We start from the raw sequence: 27,688 nt of genomic DNA, 5'->3' as shown, positions 1-27,688 counted from the left end.
TCGAGCCCTCTCCTCTCGTGAACTCTCTTTCTGTTCTTCGCACTGTCGTCGCCCGACCGCCGGCCGATGCCATGCCGCGTCATATTGTCTTTGAATGACTTGAAAAGAAAAAAAAACCAATGAGGGTTCCATCTAGCATGTTTCCTCCTCCCACGACTACATCCTCAAGGTTAGTTTGCTACGGCTAGGGTTTTCTGATTCCGGGGATTTTCACTAGGAGCTCTATCTCAACTATTACTTCCTATCTTTGCATGTTGTTTGCTCGTATAGATCCCTACTACCATGCATGATGTGGATTTCACCGGCAGTGACCCATATCTGAGTGTCTTGTGTGACCAAGGCAAGCCCTCGGAGAGATGCATTGCATTTGAAGGGATTCTCACATTTGCTGAGAAGGTGTGCTAATTCAAGCTCATTTAGATTTGTTAAGTGTGCTTAGAAATTTGGTACGTGTGGTCTTATTTTAATTAGTTGGTATCTGTATTGTACTGTTAATTTGTTGCATGTTTGCAATCATGTGATTATTAATTAATTGAGATTTATACTTTACTAATTGTTTACATGCTTAGTGTTTGACTTTCAGTGTTTTGTTGTTTAGATAGTTCATTAGTTTAATAAGGTGTCTGACTGTAAAGTGGTCGTTGTTAATTGTTCGTTGCTCATTGAGATTGTATTGTGTTAATTCTTTAGTGTTGATTATACATTGATCATTGTTTTTTTCTGAATTTCAATGCTCATTGTTTGGCGGTGCTTAATTAACCATGTTTCAATTATTGTATATTGATCATTGTTTTTTGCTGAATTTCAATGCTCATTGTTTAGCAGTGCTTAATTAACCATGTTTCAAATAATTGCCCTGGTCAATAGTTATAATTAAGTTTACTATAACATATCTAAGTCATTTAGCTTATTGCCATGTTTTTTTTCATAATTTTGCAGGAAGGAATAATTATGGAGTAATTTAGTGGATTGGTTTAGAGTGGCCAGACTCAATGGAGAAGGCACTGGCCCTTTAAGAGAGCAAGATATATAGGATAAGGGACCATCTGGGGAGTTCATTTCAAGTTCACAATCTGAATCGGGGAAAGGAATCGATCCTTTGATCCAATCAGAAAGGGTCGTCCGAGCCGCTCCCTCGCCCCTCTCTCTCGCCCCCGCTCCCGCCGCCGGCCACTCCGGCCGCGGCGTCCACCTCTCCCTGCCGCTGACCACCTTGGTTGCGGCGGCCTCCTCCGATGATGATGGCGGCTGGCTCCTCCAGCCCGCCCTCGGTCTCTTCGGCGTTCCCTAGGCCGCAACCGGTGGTTTTCGGCCTGGGCCTCTCGGGGTCCCCTGGATCCAGTCGCGCGGCGTCCTCTGGCAGGGCGAGCCAGCAGGTGGCTGTCCCTCCGGCGGTGCCGGTGGATGGGTTCCGCCGCCCCAGGCCCACCCGCAAGGCGATGTGGCGCCGTCGGCGTGCTCTGCGGCGTCAGTAGGAGGCTGGCCCGTCTGTTCGTAGGGCGCCGCCCTCGCCGTCCTCGTCGTGGGAGCGGAGGGAGTTCCCGATCGAGCTGCAAGGTCTCTGCTTTAAGTGCTTTGGGGACGACCACAAGAAGCAGGATTGCCCAAACCGCCCCATGTGCTACCGCTATGGTGTAGAAGGCCATGAATCGTTCCAATGCAAGCGTCCTCGGAGCCCGGCCTCGGAGAGGGATCTGATCCGGTCGGTCCTAGCCAAGATGGGCCGTCTGGATCCGTCTGTGGTGTTGGCTGGCGCTGGGAGACAGACCTCATCGGCGCCCAGGCAGGAGGTACCTGTGGTGCCTCCCTCGCCGGCGGCGGCTGAGCCTTTGTCCTCTGCTTGGCCACCAGCCCAGGCTGCTTCGGGGGGCATCTGCGTGCTCCAACGCTCCCCGGAGATGGAAGACATGGAACGGCGGCTTCGTCTGGCAGTGGTGGCTTACATTGGAGGTGTGAGGCCGTCGGTCTCCTGTGTGGAGGCGGCGGAGGCCATTTTGGCGCAGCTGAAGATCCCGCGTCACCGCTTCTCTGTTCATCGCTTCCAGCCGGAGGACTTCCTGATTGTCTTTGCCACCCCGGAGCTCTGCAACATTGCCCTCCGTTCCATCCCGGTTGACAATGGATACTTCAAGTTGTTCTTTAAGCCCTGGTTGCGGCAGGCACAAGCTACGGCCAAGGCAATGAGGGTGCAGGTAGACCTCATGATTGAAGTAATCCCCTCGCATGCGTGGTCTCGTGATACGGCTGCTGAGCTTCTAGGAAGTGCTTGCAAAATTGACAGCTTGGCGCCGGAGACAGCGGACAGATCGGATTTATCGCTGTTCAAGGTGCGGGCCTGGTGTGTGCAGCCGGATGATATTCCGGTGGACAAGCGGTTGTGGATCCCTGGGCCGGAGTTGGAAGATGCACGACAGCGGCGTGCTTCATCTCGCCAATTCTTGGAATATTCGACGCTCATTCACATTGGCAGGATGTGGGACTTCAATGCCCCGGAGAACTGGCGTCGGTTGGAGAGCTCCGGCAGTAGCGGTCAGAGTGGGTTAATAGATGAATCTGGCGGCTTCTCTGGAGGTGGGGAGCGCCAGGTGCTGCCTTGGACGCGCGGACAGAGGGATGACCGTGGTGGTGCGGCTGGAGCTTCCGGAGTTGGAGCTACAGGCAGATCCTTCAGGCAAGTTCTGATGGGCAGGTTGGGTGAATCCAACTGGCGGCTGCCGGCGATTAGTTCTGGCAGCACGTAGATGGCTGGAGCGTCGGCATGCTGGATCAACAATCCCGGTGAGCCTCGTGCTTCGAGACAGGCGTTGGTGGTGCCAGCTTCCCCGGCTGGCGCTCTGGATTCTGGGGGCCGTCCGGTGGCGGCCGAGGCGCCGGCCACAGCGACGCCCCCACGGCAGCTGGTGACTGTGGATCCTGTGCCGGAGACAGTTGTGCTGGCACGGGTGACGCCTCCAGTAGGCGTGGGACCCGAGACGGCTGCGGTGGTGGAGCCCGTTGTGCTAGGGATTCCCTCTATCCATTTGTCGTTAGCCAATCAGGAGGTGGTCATGCCCTCCATGGCAGCCGACAAAGGTGAGGTGGGTCTGGAAGGAGGCTGTGCCGGTGGCCCTCAGGATCCCGAGGTGGAAGTGGGGGGTTCATCGGGCACGTAGATTGGGGCAATCATTGCCGAGCCTGAGACGCGGGGGGTGGAGTGCGACGACGCGTTGGGGACAAAAATAATGGTTGGCACGCCAGAGGAGATGCAGATTGGTCGGGTGTCGCAGGATGGGGGTGGGGGTGAGGCCAGTACCCGAGATGATGCTGCCCCCTGCCCCCTGCTGCGGGCTGGGCCCCGGTGGATGAGATCTTGTCAGCCTCTTCCACTTTGGTGCATGTGGGCGCCCCCCAGGAGATTCCCCCACTGATAGACGTGACCCCGCCATGCAACCTATCGCTGGCGGGCATGCAGGATGTGACGTGCCCATGCAACATGACTGTGATGGCAACCACGCCTCCCTTGGCTCACAACGTGCTGTCGGGTACGGTTGGTGGAGATCAGTTGGTTCATTGCCTGAGGGACAAAGAACGAGTGGCGATGGGAAAGCTTAAATCCTTTTGTGCGGGTTTGCTCAAGAAGCTAGCACCTCCACTTCTAAAGGATATTGAAGCTGTCAAAGGGGTGCAGTTGGGACAGGAGATGTGCACTCCTAGACGCACCACCCGCTCGGTGAGCATTGCAGCGCCTAGGAAGCAAAAGACCTCTGTAGCTGAAGCGGTGCTTCTCAAGACCCTGGGTGTTGTGGAGGATGATCTTGCGGTCCAGGATGGTGCTTTAGGGTTGCTAAAAGAAATGTTTGATTCGCCTATTCAAGAGCGGCAGCTTAGAGCGATAGCAGCAATCTTTGGCAAGACTATTCCCATGGACTTGGAGAGGCTGGATGGAGGGGCAATGGTGGGCACTGCGTGAGTCAGTCCCGCTTGTGCTTATTGGATGCTAGACGTCTAGATGTCTGGCACCAATGTGGAGTTGGTGTGTTGGAACGTGAGAGGGCTTAATAGTCCGGCCAAGAAGAAGGCCCTTAGAGAATTTGTAAATTCTATCACTGCGGCTACCATATGTATCCAGGAGACAAAATTGGCTGTTGTGGACAGGTTTACTATTATGCAATGTATTGGTCCGGCTTATGATGGCTTTGCTTATCTCCCGGCCAATGAGACTCGTGGAGGCATACTGTTAGCGTGGAAATCTAACCTTGTCCACATCTCTAACCTTGTCAATGACTCTCACTTCATCACGGGCTATGTTACCCCCCTGGTGGGATCGCCCTGGTGGCTATCGGTAGTGTATGGGCCACAGGAGGACGTGGAGAAAATTGCCTTTCTTGATGAGTTGGTGGAAAGGCGTGCTCTTTGCCCGGGACCTTGGATGGTCATTGGAGATTTCAATCTCATCCTTTGTGCTGCTGACAAGAGCAACGCCAATATTGACCGGAGAATGATGGGACGATTTAGGCGTTTTATTGATAACATGGAGCTTAAAGAATTATTCCTACATGGGCGCAAATTCACTTGGAGCAATGAGCGAGAGCTTGCCACCCTCACCAAGATCGACCGTGCTCTCGTCTCGGTTGATTGGGAACTGGAATATCCAAGCTGCGTGCTCCAAGCTCTGTCAACGGATGTCTCTGACCATTGCCCCCTGCACCTTGCGTTGGAGGAACACACTCTCACCCCCAGGCGCTTCAGGTTTGAAGTATTCTGGACCAAGATAGATGGATTTGAGGAGGCAGACAAGGAGGCCTGGGTCTGCGAGCCAGGCATCTCGGATCCGTATAAGCGGCTGGATGAGCTCTTTTAGGAACACCGCTAAATTCCTCATGGCTTGGGGGCAGAAAAAGATTGGCAATGTCAAAATCCAAATGGCAACCGCGAGATTGGTCATCAAGCTGTTTGATAAGGACATGGAGGATAGAAGCCTGACTGCTGAGGAGAGATGGCTTCGTGGGACATTGGAAAAAAACCCTGCTTAGCCTGGCTTCGCTGGAAAGAACGATTGCTAGGCAGCGTTCTAGGATTAAATGGCTTCGGGAGGGCGATGCAAACTCAAAATTCTTCCAGTTGTTTGCGAATGGGAGGAAGGCTCGTAATTACATCCCGGCGATCTCGGTCAGAGGGCAGATCATCACCGATCAACATGGCAAGGAGTCCGCTTTCCATCAGGCGTATAAGGAGATTCTGGGCTCTGCGAAGGCGAGGGATTTTACTATCGACTTGCAATATCTGAACATGGAGCCTATCAACTTATCTGATCAGGATGCCATCTTCTCTGAGGAGGAAATCTGGGAGGCCATTAAAGGCATGCCTGCTGACAAAGCGCCTGGGCCGGACGGATTCATTGGGCTTTTCTTCCACAAAGCCTGGCCTGTTATCAAGGGGGATGTGATCGCTGTGATTCAAAAGTTCATGCTGGACAATGGTTGAGGTTTTGGCAGATTTAACAAGGCGCTGATTACCCTAATCCCTAAAAAGCCGGATGCCTCAGAGATTGGTGACTTTAGACCGATCAGCTTGCTGCATAGCATCCCTAAAATCTGCGCAAAGCTCTTAGCTATCAAAGTGTGTGGGCGTATGGAGAAAATGATTCACCCTAATCAATCTGCCTTTATCAAAAGCAGAAATCTCCATGACAACTTCATGCTGGTACGTCAAGTGGCGAGGAACCTACACAAACGGAAAGCCAAGGGAGTTCTGGTTAAGATGGACATCTCGAGAGCTTTTGATTCGTTGTCTTGGCCATTCCTTTTTGAAGTGCTTCATGCGAAAGGGTTCCCGGAGAAATGGAGATCGCTCATTGCCACGCTTTTATCATTGGCTAGTTCGAGAGTGATTGTGAATGGCAGCGTTGGAGATAAGATCTTGCATGCTTGTGGCTTGAGGCAGGGCGATCCAATCCCTCCTCTCCTTTTTGTCATTGCGATGGATGCCCTGTCGACCCTCATAGTTCAGGCACAAGTTGCTGGAGTTCTAAGCCCGATGCCAGGATGTTCTTCGGTCCAACGGCTATCGATTTATGCGGATGATGTGGTTCTCTTCATCAGGCCGACTCTCATGGATCTGGCTTTTGTTAAGGAAGTTATGCACATATTTGGAGAGGCGTCGGGACTGAAGATTAACTATCAAAAGTCTTCGGCAATCATGATCAGGCCGGGTGCGGGAGACACCGAAAGAGTTGCTGCAGCGCTACCGTGGAGGATTCAAACTTTCCCGTGTAAATACCTTGTCCTCCAACTCTCGATCAAGCAACTAACTCGCAACCAGTGGCAGCCTATGGTGGATGCGGTGCTCAATTTCCTGCCAGGATGGTCGAGAGGTTTGATAACTAGGCCTGGCAGATTGGTTTTGATCAATAGCATAGTTAGAGCGAGGCCTATCCATCATCTTATCGTGGCCAACGCTCCGAAGTGGGCCTTGGATAGCATTGACAGAGGGTGTAAGGCGTTTTTCTGGGTCGGTTCAGAGGAGATTCACGGTGGACAGTGCCTAGTGGCCTGGAGCAGGGTTTGCCGACCCAAGGAGCTTGGCGGGCTGGGCGTGTTGAACTTGCACACACAAGGGATTGCACTCCGGCTCAGATGGGAATGGCTCAAACATACTGACAGCTCCAAACCTTGGCAAGGGCTGGCTATGTCGGCAGACAAGGAGATGCAAGCCGCCTTCACTAGCTTGGTGCATTGGACTCTGGGCAATGGTAGTCAAATCCTCTTCTGGAAGGATAGATGGCTTCATGGTCTTCGCATTTTGGAAATTGCACCACTGGTGGTAGCGCATGTTCGAACCCAAACGGTGAACCGACGGTTGGCAAAGGATGGGTTGACCTCAAGCAATTGGATTAATGACATCAAAGGTGAGCTGTCAACGGACGGGCTTGTCCAGTTCATCCAACTGTGGGAGAGATTAGATGCTGTGGAGCTTGACCCCTCACGGGAGGATCAAGCGATTTGGAAGTGGTCGGCTTCGGGACAGTACTCGGCTTCTTCGGCTTACCGGATCATGAACGAGGGGTCTATCAGATTGGGTTGCGCAAAAGGACTATGGAAATGCTGGGCTCCACTGGGCTGCAGACTGTTCATGTGGTTGGCGCTGCAGCGAAGACTTTGGACCTCCGATCGTAGATTCCGGCATGGACTTCATGATGCTACATCTGTTTGTTTTCTATGTGATCAAGAGGAGGACTCGGTGGAGCATACAATGCTCCAATGTGTTTACTCGAGGCAGGTGTGGTTCCAATGCCTCAGGTGGGCTAAGATCGACATGCGGATGATGCCCTCGCCGACGGATATACTACAGGATTGGTGGCCAACTGTCCGGAAGCGGATCACCAAGGCGTATCGAAAGGGATTTGATTCGCTGGTGCTTTTGATTTGTTGGAACATTTGGAAGCAAAGGAATGGGAGAGTTTTTGGTGGACATGGCATTTGCAAGGAAGCGGATCTCTCCATGAAGATTCATCAAGAGCTGCAACTTTGGCTAGCGGCAGGAGCAAGGAGTGTTCAACACTTGTGTGAGTAGTCGTGTTGGTAGGATAGGAGTGGGAGTCTAGTTGGCCTTGCCGACTTGTGGTGATGGCCAAAACAATCCCCTTGTAATTATTTCTCCCTTCTATAAAGCTTAGGTACGCTCTTGGCGTACTCTCTCAAAAAAAACAATCTGAATCGGGAGAAAAGAAAACTAGAGGAGAACTATCAGAAGTTAGTTGTCGATGTCAACTGCCTCTTGGATGCCCATGAACAGATGGCCATGGAGTTCAACTACCAGCAGTTTAAGAGGTCCAATGAATAGGAGAAGATGGCTTGCTGGACAATTCAGTGGGCAACTTGAAGGGAGAGCTGGCAGAGAAAGAGGAGGAGACACCAAGCTGCGAGAAAAGGCTGACATATGGAAGCATCATCAACGTGCACAAGCTAATGTGATTAGGAACCAGAAGTTCAACCATTTGAAAGAGAAGGAAAGACTTACATAAGAGAGGGGAAGTTGGCGTTTCAGTGGGTTGCTCTACCGACGGTTGGTCATTTCATGGTCCAAAGACCTTGATGTAATATTTATTATGTTTAAGATACTTTCTACTTCCAGCGAATTTTTATCGGGAAACATTTGTATACGGCCGACCGGCCCAACTTTGCGCCAGCCGCTCGTGTCGCTCAATCCGAACTAATCGTGCATCTCACAACTAGTACCTTATCTCCTCAGCTGATCTGCGTCATCTCTCTCACATGCATCTCTATCTTCCCTGCGCTGACGACCGCCCACCTCCTTCTCCCCCACGTCGACGGCCGCCCACCTCCAGCTCCCCCGTGTCGATGGCCCTACCTTTGCTCTCCAGCGTCGCATCCATGGAGCTGCCACCGCCGCCGGATTTGCTGCGACCAGCCCCGCGCCTGCCGCGTACTCCCCGGTCTTGTCACGAGCACAACAAACACCGACGAGCTCGAGGCCACAACTTACGAGCTACGCCCCCAACTCAGTGCTGCGTGCTGCAACCCCGACAGCCGTCGTTGCTGGAGATGGTGGTCATAGGAGCTGCAAATGGCAGCAGCCCGCGCTAGAGCGAGGTGCGTTTTTGGTGGCGTGGAGTCGACATGCTACAACCGGCACGATTTTGAGCTACAACTGGCGTTTCCTTTAGCTAGAACCGATGAGGTTTTTTTGTTGTGGCCGGCAACGGTGATGCAATTTTGCTGGAGTTGGCTTCTTCTTTTGCTGGACTGACAAATTTTTTCGCTTCAACCCGCCAAAAAATTTGGCCAGCCGGCACCTAGCATCGGTCATTTTTATAATAGATCTTGGTACTTTGAAAAAATAAAAGTGAAGGCTTAGGAAAAAAAGACTGACGCCAATCCATACTTTTGGCCCCCCTCATGCACGACTTAACAGCAACTTAAGGGCTGGCCCGGCCAGAAGTATGTGATGATTGCTTTTTGCCTCGACAGACCCTGAACCAACAAGCTGGTGTATATGCTTTGCGTCATCGGCCAAATGTGCGTCGCTGCCAGACTATTTAGACTGCGAAGTACGCTCCAAAGCGAGCGGTGTAGTACTAATTTTTGTTTACGCGCGGTGTGGTACTAAAACGCACACGGGACACGGCGAACTGAGCGGTGTGCTCGTTCCCGCGTAGCAGCAGCTAAACGCTCGCTGGGCCACCTCCTCTTCCGACCACCTCCTCTTCAGCATTATATAAGCAACACGTACACGCATACAGTCCAATCCAGGTCACTACGGCTTTCTGTCAAGACACGATATGAAGAGGAGCTTCAGGTCCGGTAATGACGGCGATGGTGGAGAGGTGGGCGGGGCTTGCATCGGTGGTGGCGACCGACATCTTCCTCGGCTGACTTCTTCCCCTCTGTCAAAGCCTACCTCAGTGATGCCTGCGCCCACCGCGTGCCCAAGCTCAAGGCCGAGCTCGGCAAGGACAACAAGAACCTCAGGGTCTCTGTTGACGACCACGAGAAGGTCATTGACGACTTCTCTGGGACCACCATGAGGATGTCCTTGACGACTTCTCTGGGACTCCTACCTTCCTTTCATCCTCGGCGAGGGTCGCGCTGTCACCGTCAAGAACATCCCATGCCGCCTCTTCACCAACAATGCCAGCGGCAGCTCGAACCCCTACTGGGGCAAAAGCGTCTGGAGCCACGTCCACTTCGAGCACCCCGCCACCGTTGACACACTCGCCATGATCTCTGATGAGAATGAGGCCGTCATCAACGACCTCATGCATGGCATTCCAGGAGAGCAAGGAATACTAGGCCAAGATCGGCAAGGCATGGAAGCGTGGGTACCTCCTTTACGGACCGCCCGACACCGGCGAGTCCACCATGATCGCCGCCATGGCCAACTTCCTCGATGATGGCGTCTATGAGCTTGAGCTCACGACGGTCAAGAACAACAGCGAGTTGCGGAAGCTCTTCATCGAGACCACAGGCAAGTCCATCATCGTCATAGAGGACATTGACCGCTTTGTCAACCTCACCGGAAAACGCAGCAAGGACAAGAAGACCGCAAGCGACAAGGACTCCAACAATGATGACAAGCCCAAGGTACCGGTAGAGCCGGAGAAGGATGATGTCACCAAGGTGACGCTCTCAGGCCTGCTTAACTTCATCGACGGGCTGTGGTCTGCTTGCGGAGGTGAGGGGATCATCATCTTCTCCACCAACCACAAGGAGAAGCTGGACTAGGTGTTGATCCGGAGGGGCGGAGTGGACAAGCAAATCGAGATGTCCTACTACCGCTTCGAGGGATTCAAGGTGCTCGCCATAAACTACCTAGATGTCATCGAGCACAAGCTCTTTGGGGAAATTTAGCGGCTGCTCGAGGAGACAGACATGTCGCCTGCCGACGTTGCAGGGAACCTTATGCCCATGTGGAAGAAGCAAAAGAGGGAGCCCGACGAGTGCTTGACAGGCCTCATTGAGGTGCTCAAGCAGGACATGGAGGATGCGGCGGCAACCAAGGTGAAGGAGGCAGAGGAGGCCAAGGAGGCCGCAACAAAGAAAGCCAAGGAGAAAGAGGAGGCAGAGGTGAAGAAAGCCAAGGAGGAAGACAAAGGGAAGGACAAAGCACCGGAGGAAGCCAATGGAAATATCAACGAGTGAAATGATCTCAAGCCAGGAAGCCAAGGAAAACGAGTGCGCTTCTTCACTATTGCTCCCTTGCAAAAGAAAAATGCAGTGATCTCACTTGTAATGCTGCTACATATAAAGCGTGCAACAATACAAAATGCTAACAAGACCCACTGAAGGACAACGAAAGCAAGGTGATGCTCTCATGCCTGCTTAACTTCATCGACGGGCTATGGCAGCATCCGTCCGTGAGCGAATCATCATCTTCACGACGAACCAAAAGGAGAAAATGGACCCGGCACTGATCCGACAGGGCAGGATGGACAAGCAAATCGAGATGTCCTATTGCCTCTTCGAGGGCTTCAAGGTGCTTGCCAAGAACTACCTGGATGTCGTGGAGCATGGTCTGTTTGGGGAGATTCAACGGCTGCTCGAGGAGACCGACATGTTGCCCACCGATGTGGCAGACAACCTGATGCCAATGTCGACGAAGAAGAAGAGGGACCCTAATTAGTGTTCATCAGGCCTCATTGAGGCGCTCAAGCAGGCCAAGGAAGACGCGGCAGCAGCAAAGGCGAAGGTGAATGAGGAAGATGAGGCAGAAGTGGAGAAAGCTGAGGAGAAAGAGGAGTAAAGGAGAAGAAAGAAAAGTAGAAAGACAACGGGAAGGGCGTAACACCAGAGGAAGCTAAAGGAGGAATCAAACAAGGTGACGAGTGAAGTGATATATAGGAGTAGAGTGAGCTTGTTAGTGCTCTCTTACAAACACAAACAGATGCAGTGGTTGTCTAAATAAAATATGTATCACTCATCTTCTCGACTATTAATTCAGAAAGGAATTAGCCATTATAATGTTGCTATATACTAGTACATAATGCTATAATACCAAATGCTAACATGATACTGAGTGTCGTTTGCATATATATAAGTTTATTCTCTACAAAAGACAGCAGTCTGGCGTATATAACTCACCTACAAAACTTCTTTGTTCTGATGAACAATACAAATGCTACGGCAGACCCGAAACACAAACACATGCCATAATCAGGAAGGGGAGTGCGAAGCAGTGCTTTCCGGCGCAGGCAAACTCACCTTGTGGCGACTCCTTGCCATAGAAGCGCCTTTGGAAACCAGAGCCGACGTAGAGCTATGCGTGGAAACCGGAGGAGATGATAGCATGGCCTACACCCATGACCAGAAGCGTCGCTGCTATGAAAAAGGCCAGCCTACTCCTCATGAACCTCCCCGAGAAGTTCCAGATGCTCCAGAGCGACACCAGGGTGCTGGTCTCCCTGCTCGTTTACTCAAAGAGAGCCCCTGATCTGGCTGATGTTGTTCACCCTGGCTAGCCCCGATCCCATTCCACAGGCCATCGCAAGGAAGAGCAGTCAGAAGTCAGTTTACACATGGCCTGCACCACATTCATGTTTTCTTTGTGCGACGACATGTCCTGACCAGATCCCACAAGCGCAGTGCTAGAGCTGGCTCTTCTCATTGTTTCGATTCCATCTTGTGAGCTGTTATAACAATAACTGTTGGAGACATGATCAACAGCAGGAGTATCGCGAAGCAAACACTCTGTCCAGCTGAACTTATCACGAATACTTGGTCACAGATTATGACAACCATCAGGTACCCGGCAACAGAAACGGCCATAAGAGCGAAGGCATCAAGGAACTTCTTGTTGTACCGCCGATGAGCACTGTGGACATCGACAAAATACATGAGCAGCAATGCGACGACTATGGCCTGTGGGTAATATCGCTAGCATAAGTATTGCTCCACCCAAAGCCCAGAAAACCCTGTTCGGAAAATGCATAGATCATTTAATACCATAATAAAGGAGTAGGGCATATATGTACTTGTGTAACAAGAAAAAACATGATACACTGCCTAATAAATGCGCCTTACGATTGCTAGTTTGGTACGTCGTCGAGAAACAGAGTGCAGGTTAGGATTATTCAGCAAAATGTGTGCAATGTTGGATCGACACACGTTTGCATCGTCCGAGTTAGGAATATAGTTAGCTGAAAACTCAAGACAATAACACTGAAAGTTCGTGCAATTAACGCAAATGATAGCTCCACCCAGTGTCAGGAGTAGATACAGGATTTCAGAAAACAAACATGGTGCTGAAAGGACGAGACCAGCAAAAGAAGGCTGCATTATTGCCTCTCTGATGTCTTTGGGCAGAGCAAATTATAGTGAAACAGTGACTGCGCCTACACAATTGTACTCTTCTTCTAGAACCAGTGATGCTGCCTCCCAAAGGAGCAAGAATTCCTACCATGGTTATACTGTATGTATGAATTACACTATAATAATTCTAATAAATCACATTACTGTACTTTTCCAGAATAGTTCGTATGTATTTTTCTGCTAATTTCAGCATGTACAGGATCTGCATACTGTACTTTTCCTCGATCAAGTCTACATCAGCCACGAGAACTACTTCGACATCAACCAAGTCCGTGACAACAACGACTACTACCTCAACGACGCTAGCGTCTTTGAACTTGATCAAGTCTACCTCGAACATGGCTACTATTGTGAAGGATATCACCACCGCTCTGGCAGTTCCATGGGATCCGGGCATAAATTCTTCGGTGTCGGCTTGGGGTCAAGCCGAGTTTCAAGGAGGGAGGAATGTCACGGGAACTACTTCATCAACCACAACCAAAGAGGCTCAATGCCGGCCCACGAGGCCCAAACAGACTGCAAAGCCCAACCCGAGGAGGCTTGACCTGATATATAGAGGAACACATCGCTTCAGAGAAGGGGATGGAAGAACTGGAAGCCGAACTGGCCGCCGTTGGGCGTTTTCCCTCTCCCACCTCCCGGCTCTAGCTTCCCAGATCCCCTTTCTTGCTGATAGAAACTTGTATCTGTGACTGAATTCCTTGTATCCATTATCCATTGAGTAATTTGTATCTAGGTTCGTATCATTTGGTATTCAGAGCCAGTCCACCACCTCCCACCTACAAAATTTCCCCACCATCGTCACCATGAGCAGCCTAGCTGAGCAATTCAATCGGATCCGGGACGCTGTGCGTGAGTTGATGGAGTTGGTCGGCACAGATTCTGAAATCATCAAGTCTCCCGTGCAAGAGCCAATGACTGAGGAGATTGCGGTTGACCACGACAACGTCATTGCCGGTCTTGCACCTGCGGTGAGTATCCCCGACGCCAGCCTCGACGTTGGCGTTGACGAGGCCGTGCCTCATGTCATCTCACCACCAACCATCATCATCGAGGAGGCCGCTGAGGTCGTCCTTTCTGCTACCAGCAGCTCATGCTCCTTGTTGCATGCCATGTGGTCGACAGAATACCCAAGCCAGAAGGGTGCCACATTGGCTTCTGTGTTCACCCCAGCCGCAACACCTACGTCGCTCACGGCCACGGTCGTCGTCGTCCCCTTGCTTGCTGCACCTGCGGCAAGCGGCGGAACCCTCGACAGTAGCCACAGCGGAAGTGGCCTAGGAATGCTGCCCCTGACTCCATGGAGTGTGTCTGCATCCTTCACTGAGTCTCCGGGGCTCTGGCCAGCCCAGCTGTGCTGGTTGTCTGTTCTCCTCGTGCTGGACACCAAGTCGTCCTCAAGGTGTTCGACAACGTGCCTCATCAACCACACCGAGTTGTTCATGTACATGTCTATCGTATATGTGATCCCGAGTATCATGCGACCGAGACAAGGGCTACGACCAAGGCCATGGCCTTCCTTCATCGGTGACCAAGCTGCACATGCTGAGAGCGCTGCCACTAATGAAGCAGAGTACAAATGGAAGCCACTCTTTGGCTCTCGAATAAATTCAAAGACTAATGTCTTTGTGCCACTCAGGCAAACTGGAGGAAACAATGACAGACGGTTTTCGAGTCCTGGGAACACGACGCTCTTCAAGTAGTACTCTCAGGAAGGATTCTTAGAAAAAATCGTTGCTACCTTGTCATCAAAGGTGCTCCGGCAGGTACCATGGCCATTCATTGTGTGCAGCCATGTATGTACCGTGTTGCAGTTGGATGAATTTAGGAGCCTCATGAAGATTTCTTCAGCTGGTATGCCCAGACAACACTCAGTTGAATTTCTTACTGGAGATGAGCTAGTATTGGGTTGTCCTGTAGAGCCACAATCAATTTCCTCCTGGGAGTATTTGCAATATAAGTTGCTGCAGCCATGGACTCCATCACTTCAAACAAATTTCAAGAATGAGGCCTTACAGGAAGAGAAAATGGTGGGTTTCATGGTGGCATTAATAGGACAGATGCATTGGCTTCTTTGGGACTACTTCTCATTTGATGAAAATTTTAGTGTGCCACATGTTGCCCAAAGAGTTCTGTGTGTCACATCACCATGGGGTCCCGGTGTTCACAAAAATCCAATGACGAATCACATGGGTTGGCTGGAACTTGAGATAGCCGCCTTGATGACTATTGTGAAGGCTGAGTTCATAAGTAGCGGCCTACAGATTCATCCCAGTGAGAATGCTCAAGTAAATTTCCCCTGGTCCAGTTGTTACTTATTTCTTCAGGTTGGAAAGTTGCAGAATGTTATGGTGAAGCTCAACACTTGGCCCTCTGGAGGATGGTTCTTATCGGCTGTGACATGCTCACCAAATCTGCATGCAATTGTGTGCTGCAACAAGGCAGTAAGCATTCAATCTCTCGTTGTTGCCCTTCATATGGCTGAATGCTGTGGTGTGTTAATCTCAGTTATAGTCACTCACACCATATGGTTACACAAACTGGTATTCCCTGATGGTAGCCTGGTATACACGCAAGTCAGAATTGGGAGCATTTTATTCATTTGGACCTCTCAGGGAGCTCATAAAGACAAGGGGTATTTTTCTGTACAGCTGCCTTTGGTGGATCAAGAGCTATGGAGGAGTGCGGAATATTGGCGGTCAGATATTCAAGGTTTGCTGTTGGCCAATACAATTTTAGAAGATTCTTTCTGGCCTGGGCAACATATCATTGAAGCATGCCTTGCGAGCCCTTATCACAGGTTCATGGGCGCAATTGATGTCGAGTGGCTCTACACCCATAATTCTTATGGAGAACTTACAGTAGTTGACAACCAGCTGAAGAGTAAAGAGATTGTCACAACTCGGCCAGTCAGTTCTGATGAGTTTAAATGTCTGAAGGCCTTGTCGAGTATTCTACGTTGCACTGATAACTATTTGCGAGTAATTATGTTCGATGAGATTGAGCCGCAGCTTACTGTGCATTGGATGAAATTTGTAGTTCAGGGCAAGGCTATTGCTGTATCCAACATCACCAAGCCCTTAATGGTATGTACTCCCGTCAATCACCTATGTTTGGAGGAATATCTAGTTTGTCCAAGTCACAACTTCTCTATTGCACCTGAACTTACATTATGCAAGAGCGGAAAGTTGGAGTTTAACAACAGGATTTCCTATATGGCGGAGCAGTACACTGAGGTTAATTCTTATATGACGAAAATTGGACTGCATTCCTTGTTTGTGAGCATCAGCGCAGTAGAGCGAACCTCTCAAAGGAATAACCCCATTCATCAAATGGTCGAGCAGCGATTGTCATTTCCTGCAAGTACCAAGCCAGCACACATACAAGCTGCAGTTTGTGAGAATCAAGGAGTGTACTCCTTATTCTGCAATTGCTCATGTGGCAATCCCAACACTATTGCTATTGGGGTTGAGTGCTCTGACAGGCAAGGAGTGTACCCCCACAGCAAAATTATTTTGGACTATCATAGTAGGCTTGGTTGTCTGAATCTTGGATTTCTGTTAACATGGCCAGATGTCTCAACGGTTCAAATTAACGTGTTACCTTGCACTGAACTTAGCTCCTAGAAACATCCAATGCCAAGTGTGGACCAGCTGATGTTGAAGAGCTCCTATGGATGCCTTGTTCTTGCAAACACTTCTCCAAAAATAATGCTCGAGTGCTCTGCTACTGAGTTGGTGAGCTGCAAACTCTCAGAGGCTCATGCCACAGAGTTCTATATCAATTGCTCGGTACATTTGAGGTTTGAATTCAGTCCCTTGATGGTTTGGAAGATTGCTTGGGTGCTTGGTTCTGTGTGTACTATTGTTGCATACAACTCCCAGTGTGCAGTCTTTACAAGACTGAATGGTTGGCATGTGATGGGTCAACCAAGTGCTCTCAGGTGTATCTCCCTGAGCGGCAAGCAAAATTTGAAGGACGGAGGAGTCTTATGCTTATGGACATCTTCCTCGATCAAGTCTACATCAGCCACGAGAACTACTTCGACATCAACCAAGTCCGTGCCAACAACGACTACTACCTCAACGACGCTAGCGTCTTTGAACTTGATCAAGTCTACCTCGAACATGGCTACTACCATGAAGGATATCACCACCGCTCTGGCAGTTCCATGGGACCCGGGCATAAATTCTTCGGTGTCGGCTTGGGGTCAAGCCGAGTTTCAAGAAGGGAGGAATGTCACGGGAACTACTTCATCAACCACAACCAAAGAGGCTCAATGCCGGCCCACGAGGCCCAAACAGACTGCAAAGCCCAACCCGAGGAGGCTTGACCTGATATATAGAGGAACACATCGATTCAGGGAAGGATGGAAGAACTGGAACCCGAACTGGCCGCTGTTGGGCGTTTTCCCTCTCCCACCTCCCGGCTCTAGCTTCCCAGATCCCCTTTCTTGCTGATAGAAACTTGTACTCCCTCCATTCCCTTATACAAGGCCACAAACTCAAATTACATGTACCTAGGTAAAATTTAATGACTACTTTGCAAGCCAACTTTTCTTCTTGTTAACTGGGATCATTAATATGCCCGTATGCATGCAAGGAAGAAATGAGAAGGAAGTAGCATAGTGTCATTATGACTACATGCATGCAAGTATTAAACAAGTTGCTAGTATGAGAAAACATCATTAAATTTTGCTTCGGTTACTGGTAGTGGCCTTGTATAGATGCAAAATGTATTTTTCATAGTGGCCTTGTATAAGGGAATGGAGGGAGTATCTGTGACTGAATTCCTTGTATCCATTATCCATTGAGTAATTTGTATCTAGGTTCGTATCAGCTATGCCACCAGAACAGATTCCTCAGTCACAGCACATATAAGAAAGAAAGGAACTGAAAGCAAACAAAACACATGGTTCTTCTGATTTTTGATTCCTCAGTCACAGCAGAGGATGTGGCCGTTTTGATTTCACATGGATTTTTTGATACTTCTGATTTCATCTGTATAATTTGTTTTTCTTTTATTTCAGCATATACATCATCTACACAGGGTTGTATTGTAGCATGAATCGCAATAGGTCTAATTAATCACATCATTTAGGTACTGACGCAGAGCAGAGACTGAATACTGCTTAGCAGTACAGTAAGAAAGAAAGCCAGCGAGGGGGGATCAGGACGGCAGTACCTTCAGGATGCCGTTGACGGTGCCGCGGTGGCCGGGGAAGTTCTCGACGGCGGTGACGACATCGGCCGTATATAGGAAGGTCCGCGCCTGCGCGGCGAGCAGCATGTCGAGGGCTCGAGGCAGACCAGCGGGATCGGGGCCGGCGAGCCACATGGGGAGGTACCCGGCAGCACAGAGCGATGCAGGGGATTCAGTGGCCCACGGGCGCCTACGCGGAGAGGAAGCCGGCGTAGGCGCCCACGTCCTTGATCGCCGGCGAGTATACACCGGATCAGTAGCTGCCCCCAGCGAAGCTGTGGATTAGTGCGCTCGCCGCGAGCGCCGACCATCGGCCCACGCGGCCATCGCCGCCTCCCCCCGCCGGAACAGACGAGGAAAAACAAAGCTTTTTTTTGTGTGTGTGTGGCTCCTGATGTATCTGCTTCAAGGCTAAAAAAAGAAAGGGCTCCTATGATGTGGGGCCTCTTTTATGTTTTTTTTTGAGCATCAGTACAAACACAAGCGCTCATATATACGCGCATACACTCATCCCTATGAATGCACACACGCACACCCTACCCCTATGAGCACCTCCAGGCGCTTCGTCGTCGACGGAAACGTCTCCTCCCACTGAAAGCGCATCGCCGGTAATCCTGAAATAAATCCAGGAATAATGTGAGCACCAGGATTTGAACCCTGGTGGGTTGAGGATACCACTGTCCACCTAACCAACTCAACCACAGATTGATTCGCGGGGCCTTTTTTATGTTGACACGTAAGCTGCTATGCAACACGCAATAGCCGCCTGCGTCGTTGACGGACGGCATGGGCAACTGAGAGGAAACCACTGCATTTGTTAAAATAGAAAATTTGAGCATTTTTCTTTATAAAACTTTCAATCTTTTTTTTTTGGCTCTGATCTATTCATCATATCATGGCAGTTAAAAATACAAAAATAAAAAACATACATCTATGATCACAGACCATTTGGAGACGACTACAAATACCCGAGCGAGCCGACGGCTTGCCGCAATTATCGCCTATCTCTCACCAAAGCCATACCAAACTTGTTGTAGTAAGCAATCGAAAAGTCATCTTGCTAATGCCCCACAAGACCAGCACACTAAAACAATAACCGTATTTGTAGAAAATTTGAACATGATGGCAAAAACAAATGATTGATTTATTTTGTGAAAATGAACCTATAGCGTTGTCCAAATTGTTTAGGGATTTTTATTACATGACTAGGTAATTGCCCGTGCGTTGGTACGGGAGCCGAACAATTTTCAGCCCAACAAAAGTAGTCTCATGGGAAAATATGATGTTTTGGGTTCACCGGACAATCTACTGGATCTTACAAACATGGCCCACATTAAAATAAATAAACATAAATTTTACATAGTAGTGTCAAACAAACATTTACAAAGGACAGTAGAAATAATGATAGGCAAGTTCAAATTAGTGAATCAAATTCGCATCATGATAATCAGGTTCATCACAACACTCTCTTTCCAATTATGTTCCCTATGATGTGGCTAAAATATTTCCTATGCTTGCTGGAATCATAAATAACTGGGAATTCCCATCATACGTCAATATGTCAATTAAAAAGTTACTCCATAGTGTGTGCCTACTCTGTGTATAAATTGCACTCGCAAAAGTGTCTGTGCGTTGCAATGGGAGAAACAAATTATCACACTTAGCGCCCCATCCTTGTTACCACTTATTTTCTTTGTCCTCATTGTCGGTCACGATGTCCACTACACGACGAACGTTCCACCTAAGCTTCGAGTCAATAAAGAATCGTCTACATACACAGACCAACGAACGGTCGCGTTTGAGATCCCGGCCACATCCGCACAATCTAACTTGCGCCTTGTGTTTGTGCTATCCATATTTTACATTGTAGTAGTTCAGTACCAGTCCGTAAAGGACACAAAAAATCTCCAAATTTAACTTTAGTTTAAAACGATCAACACCTTTTTTGCGGGGTAAAACGATCAACACCAAAGAACAGGGGAGGTTGTGAGTTTGATTCATGTCACGGTCAACTATTTTTGTCTCATCTCCTAAACGGGCTGGTGGGTTTGATTTGTTGGGCCGGGTCGCACAGACAGATTGGGAGGGCACTATTTTTTTTATTGGTGGAACGTAACACAGACGAACGGGGCAGAGGCCCGGCGGCCCAGCATAGACGATCTGTAGAATAGCCTAGCTAAGTATGGAGGAACTGTTGGGGAATGTAGTAATTTCAAAAAAAAATTCCTACGCACACGCAAGATCATGATGATGCATAGCAACGAGCGGGGGAGAGTGTGATCTACGTACCCTTGTAGATCGACAACGGAAGCGTTAACTTGGTTGATGTAGTCGTACGTCTTCACGGCCCGACCGATCAAGCACCGAAACTACGGCACCTCCGAGTTCTAGCACACGTTCAGCTCGATGACGATCCCCGGACTCCGATCCAGCAAAGTGTTGGGGAAGAGTTCCGTCAGCACGACGGCGTGGTGACGATCTTGATGTACTACTGTCGCAGGGCTTCGCCTAAGCACCACTACAATATTATCGAGGACTATGGTGGAAGGGGGCACCGCGCACGGCTAAGAATATGATCACGTGGATCAACTTGTGTCTCTAGAGGGTGCCCCTGCCTCCGTATATAAAGGCTCAAGGGAGGGGGGCCGGCCGGCCAGGAGAGGCGCGCCAGGAGGAGTCCTACTCCCTCCGGGAGAAGGACTGCCCCCCCCTTTCCTAGTTGAAATAGGATTCGCGGAGGGGGGGAAGAGGAGAGAGAGGAGGAAGGGGGGCCGGCCCCCTCTCCTTGTCCAATTCGGACCAAGGGGGGAGGGGCGCGCGGCCCATCTCTGGCCACCTCTCCTCTCTTCCACTAAGGCCCACTAAGGCCCATATACCTCCCGGGGGGTTCCGGTAACCTCCCGGTACTCCGGTAAAATCCCGATTTCACCCGGAACACTTCCGATATCCAAACATAGGCTTCCAATATATCAATTTTTATGTCTCGACCATTTCGAGACTCCTCGTCATGTTCGTGATCACATCCGGGACTCCGAACAACCTTCTGTACATCAAAATGCATAAACTCATAATATAACTGTCATCGTAACCTTAAGCGTGCGGACCCTACGGGTTCGAGAACAATGTAGACATGACCGAGACACGTCTCCGGTCAATAACCAATAGCGGAACCTGGATGCTCATATTGGCTCCTACATATTCTACGAAGATCTTTTATCGGTCAGACCGCATAACAACATACGCTGTTCCCTTTGTCATCGGTATGTTACTTGCCCGAGATTCGATCGTCGGTATCCTATACCTAGTTCAATCTCGTTACCGGCAAGTCTCTTTACTCGATCTGTAATACATCATCCCGCAACTAACTCATTAGTTGCAATGCTTGCAAGGCTTAAGTGATGTGCATTGCCGAGAGGGCCCAGAGATACCTCTCTGACAATCGGAGTGACAAATCCTAATCTCGAAATACGCCAACCCAACATGTACCTTTGGAGACACCTGTAGAGCTCCTTTATAATCACCCAGTTACGTTGTGACGTTTGGTAGCATACAAAGTGTTCCTTTGGCAAACGGGAGTTGCATAATCTCATAGTCATAGGAACATGTATAAGTCATGAAGAAAGCAATAGCAACATACTAAACGATCGGGTGCTAAGCTAATGGAATGGGTCATGTCAATCAGATCATTCAACTAATGATATGATCCCGTTAATCAAATAACAACGCTTTGTCCATGGTTAGGAAACATGACCATCTTTGATTAACGAGCTAGTCAAGTAGAGGCATACTAGTGACACTCTGTTTGTCTATGTATTCACACATGTATTATGTTTCCGGTTAATACAATTCTAGCATGAATAATAAACTTTTATCATGATATAAGGAAATAAATAATAACTTTATTTTTGCCTCTAGGGCATATTTCCTTCAGTCTCCCACTTGCACTAGAGTCAATAATCTAGATTACACAGTAATGATTCTAACACCCATGGAGCCTTGGTGCTGATCATGTTTTGCTCCTGGAAGAGGCTTAGTCAACGGGTCTGCAACATTCAGATCCGTATGTATCTTGCAAATCTCTATTTCTCCCACCTGGACTAGATCCCGGATGGAATTGAAGCGTCTCTTGATGTGCTTGGTTCTCTTGTGAAATCTGGATTCCTTCGCCAAGGCAATTGCACCAGTATTGTCACAAAAGATTTTCATTGGACCCGATGCACTAGGTATGACACCTAGATCGGATATGAACTCCTTCATCCAGACTCCTTCATTCGCTGCTTCCGAAGCAGCTATGTATTCCACTTCACACGTAGATCCCGCCACGACGCTCTGTTTAGAACTGCACCAACTGACAGCTCCACCGTTTAATGTAAGCACGTATTCGGTTTGCGATTTAGAATCGTCCGGATCAGTGTTAAAGCTTGCATCAACGTAACCATTTACGATGAGCTCTTTGTCACCTCCATATACGAGAAACATATCCTTAGTCCTTTTCAGGTACTTCAGGATGTTCTTGACCGCTGTCCAGTGATCCACTCCTAGATTACTTTGGTACCTCCCTGCTAGACTTATAGCAAGGGGCACATCAGGTCTAGTACACAGCATTGCATACATGATAGAGCCTATGGCTGAAGCATAGGGAACATCTTTCTTCTTCTCTCTATCTTCTGCAGTGGTCGGGCATTGAGTTTGACTCAACTTCACACCTTGTAACACACGCAAGAACCCTTTCTTTGCTTGATCCATTTTGAACTTCTTCAAAATATTGTCAAGGTATGTGCTTTGTGAAAGTCCAATTAAACGTCTTGATCTATCTCTATAGATCTTTATGCCTAATATGTAAGCAGCTTCACTGAGGTCTTTCATTGAAAAACTCTTATTCAAGTATCCCTTTATGCTATCCAGAAATTCTATATCATTTCCAATCAGTAATATGTCATCCACATATAATATCAGAAATGCTACAGAGCTCCCACTCACTTTCTTGTAAATACAGGCTTCTCCAAAAGTCTGTATAAAACCAAATGCTTTGATCACACTATCAAAGCGTTTATTCCAACTCCGAGAGGCTTGCACTTGTCCATAAATGGATCGCTGGAGCTTGCACACTTTGTTAGCTCCCTTTGGATCGACAAAGCCTTCCGGTTGCATCATATACAACTCTTCTTCCAGAAATCCATTCAGGAATGCAGTTTTGACATCCATCTGCCAAATTTCATAATCATAAAATGCGGCAATTGCTAACATGATTCGGACAGACTTAAGCATCGCTACGGGTGAGAAGGTCTCATCGTAGTCAACCCCTTGAACTTGTCGAAACCCTTTTGTGACAAGTCAAGATTTGTAGACAGTAATATTACCGTCGGCGCCAGTCTTCTTCTTGAAGATCCATTTATTCTCAATTGTTTGCCGATCATTGGGCAAGTCAACAAAAGTCCATACTTTGTTCTCATACATGGATCCCATCTCAGATTTCATGGCTTCAAGCCATTTTGCGGAATCTGGGCTCACCATCGCTTCTTCATAGTTCGTAGGTTCATCATGATCTAGTAGCATGACTTCTAGAACAGGATTACCGTACCACTCTGGTGCGGATCTTACTCTGGTTGATCTACGAGGTTCAGTAGTATCTTGTTCTGAAGTTTCATGATCTTTATCATTAGCTTCCTCACTAATTGGTGTAGGTGTCTCAGAAACAGGTTTCTGTGATGTACTACTTTCCAAAAAGGGAGCAGGTACAGTTACCTCGTCAAGTTCTACTTTCCTCCCACTCACTTCTTTCGAGATAAACTCCTTCTCCAAAAAGTTTCCGAACTTAGCAACAAAAGTCTTGCCTTCAGATCTGTGATAGAAGGTGTATCCAATAGTCTCCTTTGGATATCCTATGAAGACACATTTCTCCGATTTGGGTTCAAGCTTATCAGGTTGATGCTTTTTCACATAAGCATCGCAGCCCCAAACTTTCAGAAACGATAACTTTGGTTTCTTGCCAAACCATAGTTCATAAGGCGTCGTCTCAACGGATTTTGATGGTGCCCTATTTAACGTGAATGCGGCCGTCTCCAAAGCATAACCCCATAACGATAGCGGTAAATCAGTAAGAGACATCATAGATCGCACCATATCTAGTAAAGTACGATTACGACGTTCGGACACACCATTACGCTGTGGTGTTCCGGGTGGCGTGAGTTGCGAAACTATTCTGCATTGTTTCAAATGTACACCAAACTCGTAATTCAAATATTCTCCTCCACGATCAGATCGTAGAAACTTTATTTTCTTGTTACGATGATTTTCAACTTCACTCTAAAATTCTTTGAACTTTTTAAACGTTTCAGACTTATGTTTCATTAAGTAGATATACCCATATCTGCTTAAATCATCTGTGAAGGTGAGAAAATAACGATATCCGCCACGAGCCTCAATATTCATCGGACCACATACATCTGTATGTATGATTTCCAACAAATCTGTTGCTCTCTCCATAGTACCGGAGAACGGCGTTTTAGTCATCTTGCCCATGAGGCACGGTTTGCAAGTACCAAGTGATTCATAATCAAGTGGTTCCAAAAGTCCATAAGTATGGAGTTTCTTCATGCGCTTTACACCGATATGACCTAAACGGCAGTGCCACAAATAAGTTGCACTATCATTATCAACTCTGCATCTTTTGGCTTCAACATTATGAATATGTGTGTTACTACTATCGAGATACAATAAGAATAGACCACTCTTCAAGGGTGCGTGACCATAAAAGATATTACTCATATAAATAGAACAACCATTATTCTTAGATTTAAATGAATAACCGTCTCGCATCAAACAAGATCCAGATATAATGTTCATGCTTAACGCTGGCACCAAATAACAATTATTTAGGTCTAATATTAATCCCGAAGGTAGATGTAGAGGTAGCGTGCCGACCGCGATCACATCGACTTTGGAACCATTTCCCACGCGCATCGTCACCTCGTCCTTAGCCAATCTTCACTTAATCCGTAGTCCCTGTTTCGAGTTGCAAATATTAGCAACAGAACCAGTATCAAATACCCAGGTGCTACTGCGAGCATTAGTAAGGTGCACATCAATAACATGTATATCACATATACCTTTGTTCACCTTGCCATCCTTCTTATCCGCCAAATACTTGGGGCAGTTCCGCTTCCAGTGACCAGTCTGCTTGCAGTAGAAGCACTCAGTTTCAGGCTTAGGTCCAGACTTGGGTTTTTTCTCTTGAGCAGCAACTTGCTTGCTGTTCTTCTTGAAGTTCCCCTTCTTCTTCCCTTTGCCCTTTTTCTTGAAACTAGTGGTCTTGTTGACCATCAACACTTGATGCTCCTTTTTGATTTCTACCTTCACAGCTTTCAGCATTGCGAAGAGCTCAGGAATAGTCTTATTCATCCCTTGCATATTATAGTTCATCACGAAGCTCTTGTAGCTTGGTGGCAGTGATTGGAGAATTCTATCAATGACGCAATCATCTGGAAGATTAAGTCCCATTTGAATCAAGTGATTATTATACCCAGACATTTTGAGTATATGCTCACTGATAGAACTGTTCTCCTCCACCTTGCGGCTATAGAACTTATTGGAGACTTCATATCTCTCAATCCGGGCATTTTCTTGAAATATTAACTTCAACTCCTGGAACATCTCATATGCTCCATGACGTTTAAAACGTTGTTGAAGTCCCGGTTCTAAGCCGTAAAGCATGGCACACTGAACTATCGAGTAGTCATCAGCTTTGCTCTGCCAGACGTTCACAACATCTGGTGTTGCTCCACTAGCAGGCCTGGCATCCAGCGGTGCTTCCAGGACGTAATTCTTCTGTGCAGCAATGAGGATAATCCTCAAGTTACGGACCCAGTCCGTGTAATTGCTACCATCATCTTTCAACTTTTCTTTCTCAAGGAACGCATTAAAATTCAACGGAACAACAACACGGGCCATTTATCTACAATCATACATAAAACAAGCAAGATACTATCAGGTACTAAGTTCATGATAAATTTAGGTTCAATTAATCATATTACTTAAAGAACTCCCACTTAGATAGACATCCCTCTAATTCTCTAAGTGATCACGTGATCCAAATCAACTAAACCATGTCCGATCATCACGTGAGATGGAGTAGTTTCATTGGTGAACATCACTATGTTGATCACATCTACTATATGATTCACGCTCGACCTTTCGGTCTCCGTGTTCCGAGGCCATATCTGTATATGCTTGGCTCGTCAAGTATAACCTGAGTATTCCGCGTGTGCAACTGTTTTGCACCCGTTGTATTTGAACGTAGAGCCTATCACACCCGATCATCACGTGGTGTCTCAGCACGAAGAACTTTCGCAACGGTGCATACTCAGGGAGAACACTTCTTGATAATTTAGTGAGAGATCATCTTATAATGCTACGTCAATCAAAGCAAGATAAGATGCATAAAAGATAAACATCACATGCAATCAATATAAGTGATATGATATGGCCATCATCATCTTGTGCTTGTGATCTCCATCTCCGAAGCACCGTCATGATCACTATCGTCACCGGCGTGACACCTTGATCTCCATCGTAGCATCGTTGTCGTCTCGCCAATCTTATGCTTCCACGACTATCGCTATCGCTTAGTGATAAAGTAAAGCATTACAGCGCGATTGCATTGCGTACAATAAAACGACAACCATATGGCTCCTGCCAGTTGCCGATAACTCGGTTAAAAAACATGATCATCTCATACAATAAAATTTAGCATCATGTCTTGACCATATCACATCACAACATGCCCTGCAAAAACAAGTTAGACGTCCTCTACTTTGTTGTTGCATGTTTTACGTGGCTGCTACGGGCTTAAGCAAGAACTAATCTTACCTACGCATCAAAACCACAACGATAGTTTGTCAAGTTGGTGCTGTTTTAACCTTCACAAGGACCGGGCGTAACCACACTCGGTTCAACTAAAGTTGGAGAAACTGTCACCCGCAAGCCACCTATGTGCAAAGTACGTCAGGATAACCGGTCTCGCGTAAGCGTACGCGTAATGTCGGTTCGGGCCGCTTCGTCCAACAATACCGCCGAACCAAAGTATGACATGCTGGTAAGCAGTATGACTTATATCACCCACAACTCACTTGTGTTCTACTCATGCATATAACATCAACATATAAAACCTAGGTTCGGATGCCACTGTTGGGGAACGTAGTAATTTCAAAAAAAATTCCTACGCACACGCAAGATCATGGTGATGCATAGCAACGAGCGGGGGAGAGTGTGATATACGTACCCTTGTAGATCGACAATGGAAGCGTTAACTTGGTTGATGTAGTCGTACGTCTTCATGGCCCGACCGATCAAGCACCGAAACTACGGCACCTCCGAGTTCTAGCACACGTTCAGCTCGATGACGATCCCCGGACTCCGATCCAGCAAAGTGTCGGGGAAGAGTTCCGTCAGCACGACGGCGTGGTGACGATCTTGATGTACTACTGTCGCAGGGCTTCGCCTAAGCACCGCTACAATATTATCGAGGACTATGGTGGAAGGGGGCACCGCACACGGCTAAGAATATGATCACGTGGATCAACTTGTGTCTCTAGGGGGTGCCCCTGCCTCCGTATATAAAGGCTCAAGGGAGGGGGGCCGGCCGGCCAGGAGAGGCGCGCCAGGAGGAGTCCTACTCCCTC

The 27,688-nt window shown here is 48.2% G+C and overlaps 3 pseudogenes; 1 reads left to right on the top strand and 2 right to left on the bottom strand.

Annotated features, from left to right (window-relative positions):
• LOC119333991 overlaps positions 1–10,640 on the top strand; it is a 12,733-nt pseudogene extending 2,093 nt beyond the window's left edge.
• Positions 10,641–11,513: 873 nt separating this feature from the next.
• Positions 11,514–12,378, bottom strand: LOC119330828 (annotated as a pseudogene).
• A 373-nt stretch (positions 12,379–12,751) lies between these two features.
• Positions 12,752–18,796, bottom strand: LOC119333990 (annotated as a pseudogene).
• Positions 18,797–27,688: the final 8,892 nt, after the last annotated feature.

This window comes from Triticum dicoccoides, chromosome 7A, assembly GCF_002162155.2.
Source record: "Triticum dicoccoides isolate Atlit2015 ecotype Zavitan chromosome 7A, WEW_v2.0, whole genome shotgun sequence".
NCBI lineage: Eukaryota > Viridiplantae > Streptophyta > Magnoliopsida > Poales > Poaceae > Triticum > Triticum dicoccoides.
This window is presented reverse-complemented; position numbering and strand designations above follow the sequence as displayed.